This window comes from Stegodyphus dumicola, chromosome 3, assembly GCF_044657685.1.
Source record: "Stegodyphus dumicola isolate Sdum_Otavi_A_Nest chromosome 3, ASM4465768v1".
NCBI lineage: Eukaryota > Metazoa > Arthropoda > Arachnida > Araneae > Eresidae > Stegodyphus > Stegodyphus dumicola.
The window spans coordinates 57,042,743-57,053,274 of record NC_140770.1 but is presented as its reverse complement, the minus strand read 5'-3'; the positions used below and the strand labels follow the sequence as shown (position 1 = coordinate 57,053,274).

At 27.1% G+C, this 10,532-nt stretch overlaps 1 long non-coding RNA gene across 1 annotated transcript; it reads left to right on the top strand.

The window, feature by feature from the left end:
* The first annotated feature begins 1,094 nt into the window (after positions 1-1,094).
* Positions 1,095-8,982, top strand: LOC118195704 (uncharacterized). Its single transcript, XR_015039983.1, has 3 exons — positions 1,095-1,179; positions 3,509-3,708; positions 8,790-8,982. It is a non-coding gene; the product is annotated as an uncharacterized LOC118195704 (long non-coding RNA).
* Positions 8,983-10,532: the final 1,550 nt, after the last annotated feature.

Sequence of the window (10,532 nt, the reverse complement as noted above, 5' to 3'; positions counted from 1 at the left end):
TATGTTCATGAAGGGTATCTTTTTTTATATGTTTAAGTATGATATTCATAAATGTCTCTTAAGAATAGTTTAATATATATAAATCAAATACGTATGTGCATTTATGGATTCTTTGAAATACTAATGTTTCTTTAAATATCATTATGATGTAATAAATAAAGATGTATGCTTTTTAATATTTCACAAGGCATTTAAAAAGAAAGCTAAGAAAAAGGATGCTTTCTCGCGAAGCATTCAGATGCAGAATTCAAAAACACACACGAACATGCCCAATAAATAAATAAATTAAATTAAACTCGGAAAAGGACACTCTAATACTTCTGTGTTAATAGATTTAAATTTCCTACTACCTTCCAATCATGAAGATCAGCTTAATTTCCAGATATATTGGACAAATTTCAAAATATTCGAATATACTTTTTAACCAACTTTTGTTTACTATCAGATATAAAATATTTCATCATAGTCGTGCCATGGTACGTTGATTTTTCTATGATAATTTTTCTAAAATTATAAAAACATTTGTTGATGTCGACGAGAATACGAAAATATGTTGGTTTTCTGCCATAATTATCTGATTAAATTTTGAAATTAAAGTAACTTTTGCAATGTGTGGAACTTACATCACTTGCAAGGAAAGCTGCTAGTTAAATTCTCGACTTAATGAAAAATTTTAAAATTAACACCTCTGTTTTTGATTAACTATTAAACTATTACCGTATAAAAACACTATAAAAGCCAAAACGTCTCTGCAGTGAATGTGTTGTAAATTGTAAAGTGCCTAGTAAAACATTTTTAATTTTTGGTCGATGGATTAATCAAAACAAAATGTTTTTTGTACGTTTACTTTTTTATCATCTCACTTGACTTATGGATCTGCACACAGTAGACTTTAGGCTGGAGCTCTTTCCGCTTCTCCATATGTTGTCCCACAGCACTATTTCTCTCAAGGACGAAATCACTTTTTTTCTCTCAAAGTACTCTCCCTCAAAGTATGCCCTGCGGTCCAAAAAACGTATGTAACCAATCAAATCCTGAAATTACTGACGTCCGGCTGACTCTGACCTCAGTCATTCTTAAAGAAGAACGTTTCGTTTGAGGTCATCAAGAACACCCCTAAAATTATTCCAGATCGAAGGGAAGTATTGATGTCTTTGTTTTATCCGCTCTACTAAAAGTGTAAGTATGCATATTTTCACATTTTTAATCGTATTTTTAATAATGAAAGTTTGCTAAAATTGTTTTGTATGTGTCTAAAATCTTCCAAATGCTATAATCATATTGATCTCAAACTTATCATAGCTGCCAACTCAAGTTTTCAACTCAGTCCCAGTTTTTCATCACATCTCAAGGTAAATTACCAAATCTCGAGATTTTAAAGTCTCGAAATTTAAATCTTTACTAGAGAAAATTTTTCCCAGCAAAAAAATGAAATTTATCAAAATAATGAAATTTTTAATTAGGCGAATTGTATTCGTCCACCTGTAATGATTTTCATAATAATTTTTCTTGTTAAACTTTATTTCACAAAACTGTATTTTTTTATTAATTTTATTGACCTTCATAAATTTTTCTTATCGTATTTCGTTTAATCTGAGTTGTTTTAATCTGCTGTAGACATCAGTAGATTTTTATGTGAAGATTTAGGCAATGTTTAATTAGTTAATTTTCGTGTTTAATTTTGTTTACTTTAGTACCTGGCATATTACTAATTTTATCTTGTGTTGTTATGTATGTTAATTATTAATTTCACATGCATCGTATATTTAAAAATACTTTGATAAATAAAAGCTTTGCTTCACTACTGAAGATTTCCTCAGCATAAAAAAGCGAGGAAATAAAAAAAATTAAATTAGTAAAGAGCATAAATTTTAGACTATCTAATAAAATGCTAATGCATCTTACATCAAAATTGAATTACAAGTACTATAGTAACCTGAACCATCATGCATCATAAACTGAATCAAAGCGAGTTTGGAATTTCTTTGAAATGGTATAACCTCGCAGTGTGAAAAACCTTTCATTTTTCTAGAGCAAACCCGTCTTTAAAGAAAATCTCCCGTCTTTTAAGATTTTCCAAGGCTGGAAACTATGATCTGCATGCATATACGATTGTGTTTATGGCTTTAGAAATACAATTTTTATACTATTCAAATGTAGTACTGGTATTTTATGCACGTACTGTTTTCATTAAATTGTAAAGAAAAATTAAAACACTAAGAGAATTAGATATCTTATATTTACACAAGCAATGAAATAGACATTTTTTATTATTTAGAGTTGAAAACTGAAATTTTGGCTAGTTTTTTTAACTTTTTGATAACTATTTTAGAGCAGTTTAAGTTCTCCAGCTAAAGCGGCAATAAATAAATAAACAAATAAATAAGTAAAAATTTTAACTTTCAATAAATCACTGGAACTGCACTGGAGCGATGTAAATGAAATATCTTCATCTCACATTGGTCTAAGACATTACGTACCAAGCGAATTTAGTCGTAAACCTAGAATACTTTAAGAAATACAGAGTTGGAAGGCAACTATGTTAGTTTCTTTATTTCTTTTATACACTAGGCCTGTTGTTATGAATTCAATTTTACCATCTGCTATGTACAACAACTTTCTTTTACTACATGTGGAAACTTTTATTTTAATAAAGCCTTCAGATATTGCTTTCTCTAATGATGCATTTGCAGAAAATGATTTTAGAGCTTTTAAACACAGTATTCGATTACATGGGAAAATTTTTATTTAATAATTTATTTAATAATGTATAATGTTCTATCTTTGATTCATTTAATAAATGATGTTTAAGTATTTGGGCCTCTTGACACTTTTTGTTGAAAACATTTGAACTTTTTGGAGGAACTGAAAAATATGCTTTGTGCTCTTTCAAAACCTTTGCAGCAGCTTGCACGCAGATATGCTTAACAAACACGTTTTGACGAAGAAAAGGAATCAATAAGTGAAATTAGCAAAATATATCGTTTCAACTCTCAGAATTTAAGATATCTGCTGACACTGGTGATAATTGTTGTTTATTTATAGACAAATCAGTTCTAATAATCAAATATCTGTTAGAAAATTCATCGGAAAAAGAAATTGTTTTTTTACAGATTTAATAAACAAAAAGAATTTTAGTCATCCTTTCAGTTCTCTAAATTTAGGTGTCATTATAGTTTCAGAACTATCAATAAATTTAGAATCTACATCAGTGGAATCTGTTAACTGTATATATATATGCTAGTGGCATATAGGGATTATTATGTTTGTTATCCATTATGTTTTTAATAAGGTGTACTAACAGAGTTCCCCTCACCTAGAAAATTTTAAACTGGCATGGAAAATACAAAATATATTCAGAAAGTCAGGGAGGAATTTTCCCAGAATGTCAGAAAGTTTGAGTTCGTATAAGACAAGCTTTTTAATATTGATAATTAACTACATATAAAGTAAGATTGCTTCCATTCAGTCTCAGAACATTTACGGATTTATTTCATTGCATTCACAGAAAATGGCATTTAGCGTTGTACATTTGCTAATGACCGATGAAGTGGCTGTCGTCCAAGCAAATGAGTGTCAGATGATAAAAAGGGACATGTAACTGGCCTTCGTATAAAGAAAGAAGTCACATGGAAAGAGCAATTCTGGAACACAGAGAACCAGATACATACTGAGAGAATTTTTATATTGTTATCCTGGGAGAATATTGTAAGTATTCTACAAATGATTTTTACGTCTGTTTTCCCATATTAATTTAATTGGTAGGAAGTTTTTCGAGAGCATGAAATTGAAATAATATGTTTTCTGAATTGAAACATTGAAATTTAAAAAAAAATGTTTTGATGCGTAGGAAAATGTATTAAGCATACTTTAATTTTTCTAAACAAATATTATTTATCCTTATTCTCTCTAATTAATTGTGCTCATATTATATCAGCTTATGTTTTAATAGTTTCGCTCCGAAATAAATCATATCTACATTCTTAATTACGGTTCATAGTAAGACTCTAATATTCAATATACTTTGCTAGTTTGTGAATTTTAATACAACCTCTTTAAAAACTTACCCATATATAAAATAATGGATGCTCAAAGGAAGACTGAAGGAGAGATTTTAGCCTGCGGATCCATATAAATGTCAAATTCAATTCCATTGAGTGAAGTCATGAATCAGGCTCCAGAATGTTAACACTGTGTTTAAATTTAATTAAAAAACGCCTATCTACATATTTTATTTACAAATCTGAATAAAAATATAATTTTCAATAATAAGATTTGAGTTTTCTATAAGAAATGTTAAAGTGATTAACGATTCTAAACAATAAATATGCTGTTGAGTTGAAAGATGAGACTGTATCTAATGAAAAATGTATGCATTTTTGTAGCTAATTATGCTACAGTTGAATTTAAGTCCAAAAACGGCTTTAAAGACATTGGATTTTAGATTCAGGTTCAGACTTTGAAACACCAAAACAGAAGCGAAAGAGGCCATTAACATTCTGATACATGTATATGTATCAGAATGCTAATTCTTCGGATGATAAATTAAATACAAAAAGAAACAAAACAGAATTACCTTCTACTAAATTAAATTATAGCTAAATAAAAAAAAAACCCTTTTAATTTTTCCTCATGCGGTAGTAAATTAAATTTTACTACACTTTCTTAAGCTTCTTTACTTAGTTATATTAATTACAGTAGTAGAAGATGTTTTTAATCATTTATTTTATTTTTTATTTTTTTATAATTAAATCGAAATTATATGTTTAATTCCATTATAATAATTTTGTTTGCTGATTATTTTTTCCTTTATGAAAGTTAAATTTTATTTTGAAATTTTGCATTTTAACAATTTCACATTATGAATGTTTTTCTATTATAAGATTTTTGAATTCTACGGTTTTCTTTTTCTTTGTGGCTTGTGCTTTATGTCACTGTACTTTTTCAAGTTCTTTTTATAAAAAGTTTGTACTTTAGTAGTACTTTTATAGTACATTTTATATAAAAAGTTTCTAACTTTCAAATTAACAAAATTTGCTCTTTTCAAAAAAATGTTGACTTTTTCATATTTTTATATATTGGGTAACTAATTTTGAATCACGTCAAAAATTAACTAGCTATTTAGTCATTTACTTTTATTTTTCAAGAATGTTCATTTCAGAGACACTTAGCGCTATGTTTAATTCCTCAGCATTAACTTTGCTTATTAGCTATTTTTTCACGATCTAAATTCATTAATCTTTTTTTTAATTTCATAAGTTTACTAAGTCCATATTTTCAAAATTTGGCCAGCTTTGCTTTCTCTGTGGTTTTGAATTCCGCATGTGTCTTTTTTTTTTTTTTTTTTTTTTTTTTTTTTTTTGTCATGTACATTATGTCATTCCTATTTTCCAAGTTATTAATTTTTAAAAACTAAAAGGTAAGTGATATCGTGATAAATACTGATTTCAGATACTTGCAGTTTTTATCATTATTTTAATTTGCCTCATCGGTTGCTAAATGTATAACACTAGCGAAGACTGGGAGTTCGTCTTGGCTTCTATTCCAGACGAACGGTTTAGTTGCGTAATTGGTTTTCGTGGTTTTTCCATGAGTAGCATGAATACGAGCCAGTTTTCCTTTGAAATTCCTCCACGAATTCATTCCCTCCCTTAGGCAGATATCATTTGTACACTTCGTTATATTCGAGTATCCTTAAATAATCATTAAATAATTTTTAAACAGTTTTAAATTTTTTGAAAATTTTTAATTTTGAATTAAGGTTTTGGTCTTTTAATTCAAAGGACTCTTTGATTACTTGTACAATTCATCCAGATATAATTTGATTTCTCTGTTTATAATTCCAGTTTCTTTCGGCTGCTCTTTGACAAAGACCGAAGATATTTTTTAATTCTTTAAATTTCATGCGAACTTTGTTTTATTTATGTATTGATTTAATTTTGCTCCAATTTTGTTTTCCATGTTTTTGATTCATTCTTTTGATTTGTGACTTATTGTTACAGAGTTCATCATTTTAGGTTTATATTAACTCCATTTGTTTGAATTCACATGTCTCTCTGTATGTATATACGAGTATATATGCAAGGAAGAGGAAAGTTCACAAGCGATTGCTTAAAAGTACATTTGGAAATTAAAATTTTAAAATCAAAAAATACCCTCACTTCCAATATTTCACTTAACATGATCTTTGAGACTAAATCGCGATTTCAAAATACATAAAAATCATATTCTAACCATATTCTAATCATATTCAAAAAAATTTCAATGATTTTTTTCAAGGATTGTATATTTTTCTTCAAGTGAATTTAACTAAATTCAAATAGTGACATTACAGAGCGTGTTAATTTTGTATTTCAATCTCGAAAATGATTGCTTTAAACGGCGACCATTTCGAGAGCATTTTGACATAACTGACGATATATGAAATTGAAGCGCAATTTGTTGGCGACGTTTGGTGCTAAAAACAATTCTTGACCAATAATCTTCTTACAAAATTAATTTTAGTAAGTGTTATAATTTGTTTGTCATTTCTAGGATAATCCATATTCATCTTTTACTTTATATTTATTAATTATATACATATGTATAGATTTATATATATCCGTCGATCTGTTTTTTTATATGTGTTAACTTTTCACATATCACATCGATAAGATTAGTTTTTAGTGCATTCACATGTTTTCCAACATTGATTCTAACAGTTTTATTTCGCGTGTAGGCTGTTTTTTCACCTTTCCATGTTAATATTTTTTTAAAAATTACTTCCATGTTAATATTGTAAAAAATACTGCGTTGAACTATTTTATGGAGCCACAGCTCCTGGTAACTTTTTAGCGAGCTCACTAGAATATTTCTTCCTATTATTTCATATTTTTGCAGCATTTTGCGCAAAAAAATTTTTAAGACCAAATAGGTCTTACGTCAAATTACTTGTTAGCTTTTCAATTTCTATTTCAATTTATATATATATATATATTAATATATATGGCATTGCTTATTAAAAGTTTTTTGTGGTTAAAACTAATCAGATCTATTTTAGTAGAATCTAATGAGTAAGTATTATGTTGCGCTTCTTGTAGTTGTTCTCCATCACAGGTTTAAAATCATAAGCACTCATTAAATGAATCATGAAATAGCTTTAGCACTACTGTTATATTAATAGATGTAATTGTTGCCCCAAAATTTGGCTACTCGGCTTTCCTGAAGTCTATTGCTCTAAAAAAAGAAAAGTCTATAGTAAAATGCTTTATTCAATTTAAAACAAGGGTGCCAAAATTCCTAAATACATATTTGTAGGAATGAATAGAATTACATATTAAACGTTTTTCTCATTTACACATTTCTCCATTTACGCTGACAAATTTTCATGACTAAATACTACTTCACTTTTTGTTAAGATTATTTCACGTTTAATTAGATACCTGCGCAAATTTAATGCAAATAAAGCACATTTAACAACATATAATGACACAATTCTAACTAATCAATGCACTAATCTCTAATATTAAATTGAATTTACATTGTAATTTGATTTTAAATTAATTGTAAATCTTTCATATTAAATTAAATTTTAATTTGAATGAAGCACTAGGATAAAAAATTATTCTGATTACTGAAATGTATTCATATATGCAAAATGTAAATAGCAAATAATGTTTCAAATCAAATTTCTCAATTTTATATTTATACTTATTATATGTGTAATAAATTTTAAAATATTTAGGGAGTCATTGTAAGATATTTTTGCTTGTGAGTCAAAGTTCTATTTAATTTCCTTAACATTCGTATTAAAATACATATATAGTGTGTATATACATATACACACATATATATATAAATTTATTTCCTAAACAATATTGATTAATTGATTATATTATCTCCTAAGTTTAATTAAAGTAAAATTATTTTAAAAGAGTATATATATATATATATATATATGTAAAACGTTTATCTTTACATGCATATGCACATGTACTTAAATTTTTATCATAGTTGCACTGTATTCTCTTATTTTAATATAAGCATTTCAAGGTGACAGTATCCATGCTCCTTATTTTCGTTCGTAACATATATGTTGCCATCTCTTCAATGAAATAATTTTTTCTACTCCATGACTGTAACTCATATGAACCTTTAAGTGCGGTGCCGAAATAAAAGGAAAATAGGAAAAACGAATCTCCAGAATCGAAAATCTTTTGCAGCACATGTTACCCTTGTTCACTAGAGAAACTAAATGGGGAGATAGCTACTTGAAAGAAACACAATTCGACATTTTTTGTTTGTAATACTTCATAATTTTATGACCATTTCATTCTTTTTAAATATTTTAACTAGACCAGCATTTCATGATTTAAATAACCATTTTCGTTTCTTTTCTGGCAAGGAAACAAATTTCATTTTTTATTGTTAATAATGCTATCTGAGAATGCAAAAAAATGAGGTATTTGTATTGCAAACTTCAAAATCTTTAACCAAAAATTATCTGTTAAAAAATCCTTTTTCTTAATTCCATTATATTTTTAGTTCCCGTTTTCTAAATAACAGTTCAATTTGCACTTATCTAATTTTTGAAAAATTGAAATTTATCTAAAATTTTGATTTTTTTAAAATCAACTCTAACGGCGAAATCTCAAATTGAAGCATTATTCAATAGTACTATTTCAAGATAACATAATTTTACATTAAACCGACCACATAGGATGAAACAGCATCGCTTTTATTAAAGTTTGAGAAAATTTATTATTTCTTGATTATTTAGTTTAAAAAATATTTGTTTTTTATTCTTTTAGGTGCTTTCAAAGAAAATCGGGCCACCAGAGAGGTACCTTGCAATATTATTGAACATATTATAAAAGACTGGTTGAAAAGTGTTTCATTTAGAGAAAAGTATCATAAACAAAAAGGAAACAGAAGGAAGTTTGTAAACAATGGAATAAAAAATTTGTGTATTAGCTTGTACGAAAATACTGTAATTAAAGTTATTAATTGTTCAGTTTGTTTCCTAACTTTCATGAAGACTTGGATTGGTAGAGGATACTTAGCTTAAGCAAATATTGTATCATTGTATTACTGAATATGAAAATAATTAGTTCATTGAATTTGAATGTTTGATTCTAGAAGAGAAATTTATTACATGAATATGCAATATGGAAATTAATTTCATTACATTTCCTTTAATACTTTTAATTTTGCTTTAAAATTTTATGAAATAATATAAAACTATCAGTTTATAGATTTTGGGAATTTAATGCATTCCTAGTAGCTGAATTAAATTAAAACCTTTTGCAATAAATGCTTCAAATTTTAAATTATGACAATAATTATATTTTAACTGAAAATTGCTTGTTAAGAACCTTATCCATTGACTGGACCATCCACTGAACTAATTTTATAAATCAAATTTATGGCAAAATAATGAATTTGTGAAAGATATATGTCATTTTATTTGTTTATTAACTTTCAAAATACGCCTTCTAACTTTATAAAAAAATTACATGGACAGAAGTAATTTTAACAGAGAACTGTTTAGTACAGTTAAATTGCTTGTAAACAGAACACAAGAAAAAATATTTATTTTTAAAATTTGCATACATTTAAATGCAAACTTTTAAATTTATTTTAATGACAAGAAATATCCAAGCATTCACTTTAAATTCCCATCATCCTGATGCTTTCAGTCTACTGCAATGACAAAAACTCTAGACAGCAGTAGTCTCATATAAAGTTTAAGTACAGTTATTAAACTGGCATATCAGAGCTTATTAGTGTTGAAAGAAAACAATTTGTTTTTAATTTACTGCAAAAAATGTACCGAGGATTATATTTAATAAGAAATAATTATTTTGTCCAGAATATAATACAGTCTCCCATTAAAATAGTTTGGTGTATATGATCACATGAATAAGGTTTCAGAATTTTGAAAATTGCAATGATTCTGGCCATATATTAAAAATCGTGATTTGCAGTCAGATTCCTTTTCCTTCCAGTAAGAACATTAATTTGTTGGTTAATTTATTAAAATTAAAATACATTTCTATCATTAGAACTGTAACAAATCTTGTTTTTATATGTAGTTAATAAGAATGGTGTGTAAAACTTCTATGGGAATATAAGGTCTAGATAATATTGCATTGGAGGAATTGCATGTAAATGTAGAGAAAAAGTGTAAAGTTTCATTAATAAATGGCATGTATGTAATGAACTAAGAGAATAGAAATAAATAATAGAATTTGAATTTTGATGCACATATAAAGCATAACATATATTTGTAAATGTAACATTTTAGGCTCAACTCTTCAAACAGATAATGTCTTTTCCAGAAAATTGCAGTGTTCTCTTCCGTTAAAGAAATGTAAATTATTATATGAATTCACTATTTGGAAACTAAGTTTCGCATTAGACGCAAGTATTACAAACACAAATATTTCATGTACTGTTGTCCTTCAGAGTCTGTACATATAGACCGGATTCAGAACGTTCTAGTTAGACGTAACTCAAAACGTTCTAGTTAAACGTGATTCGGAACGTTCTTT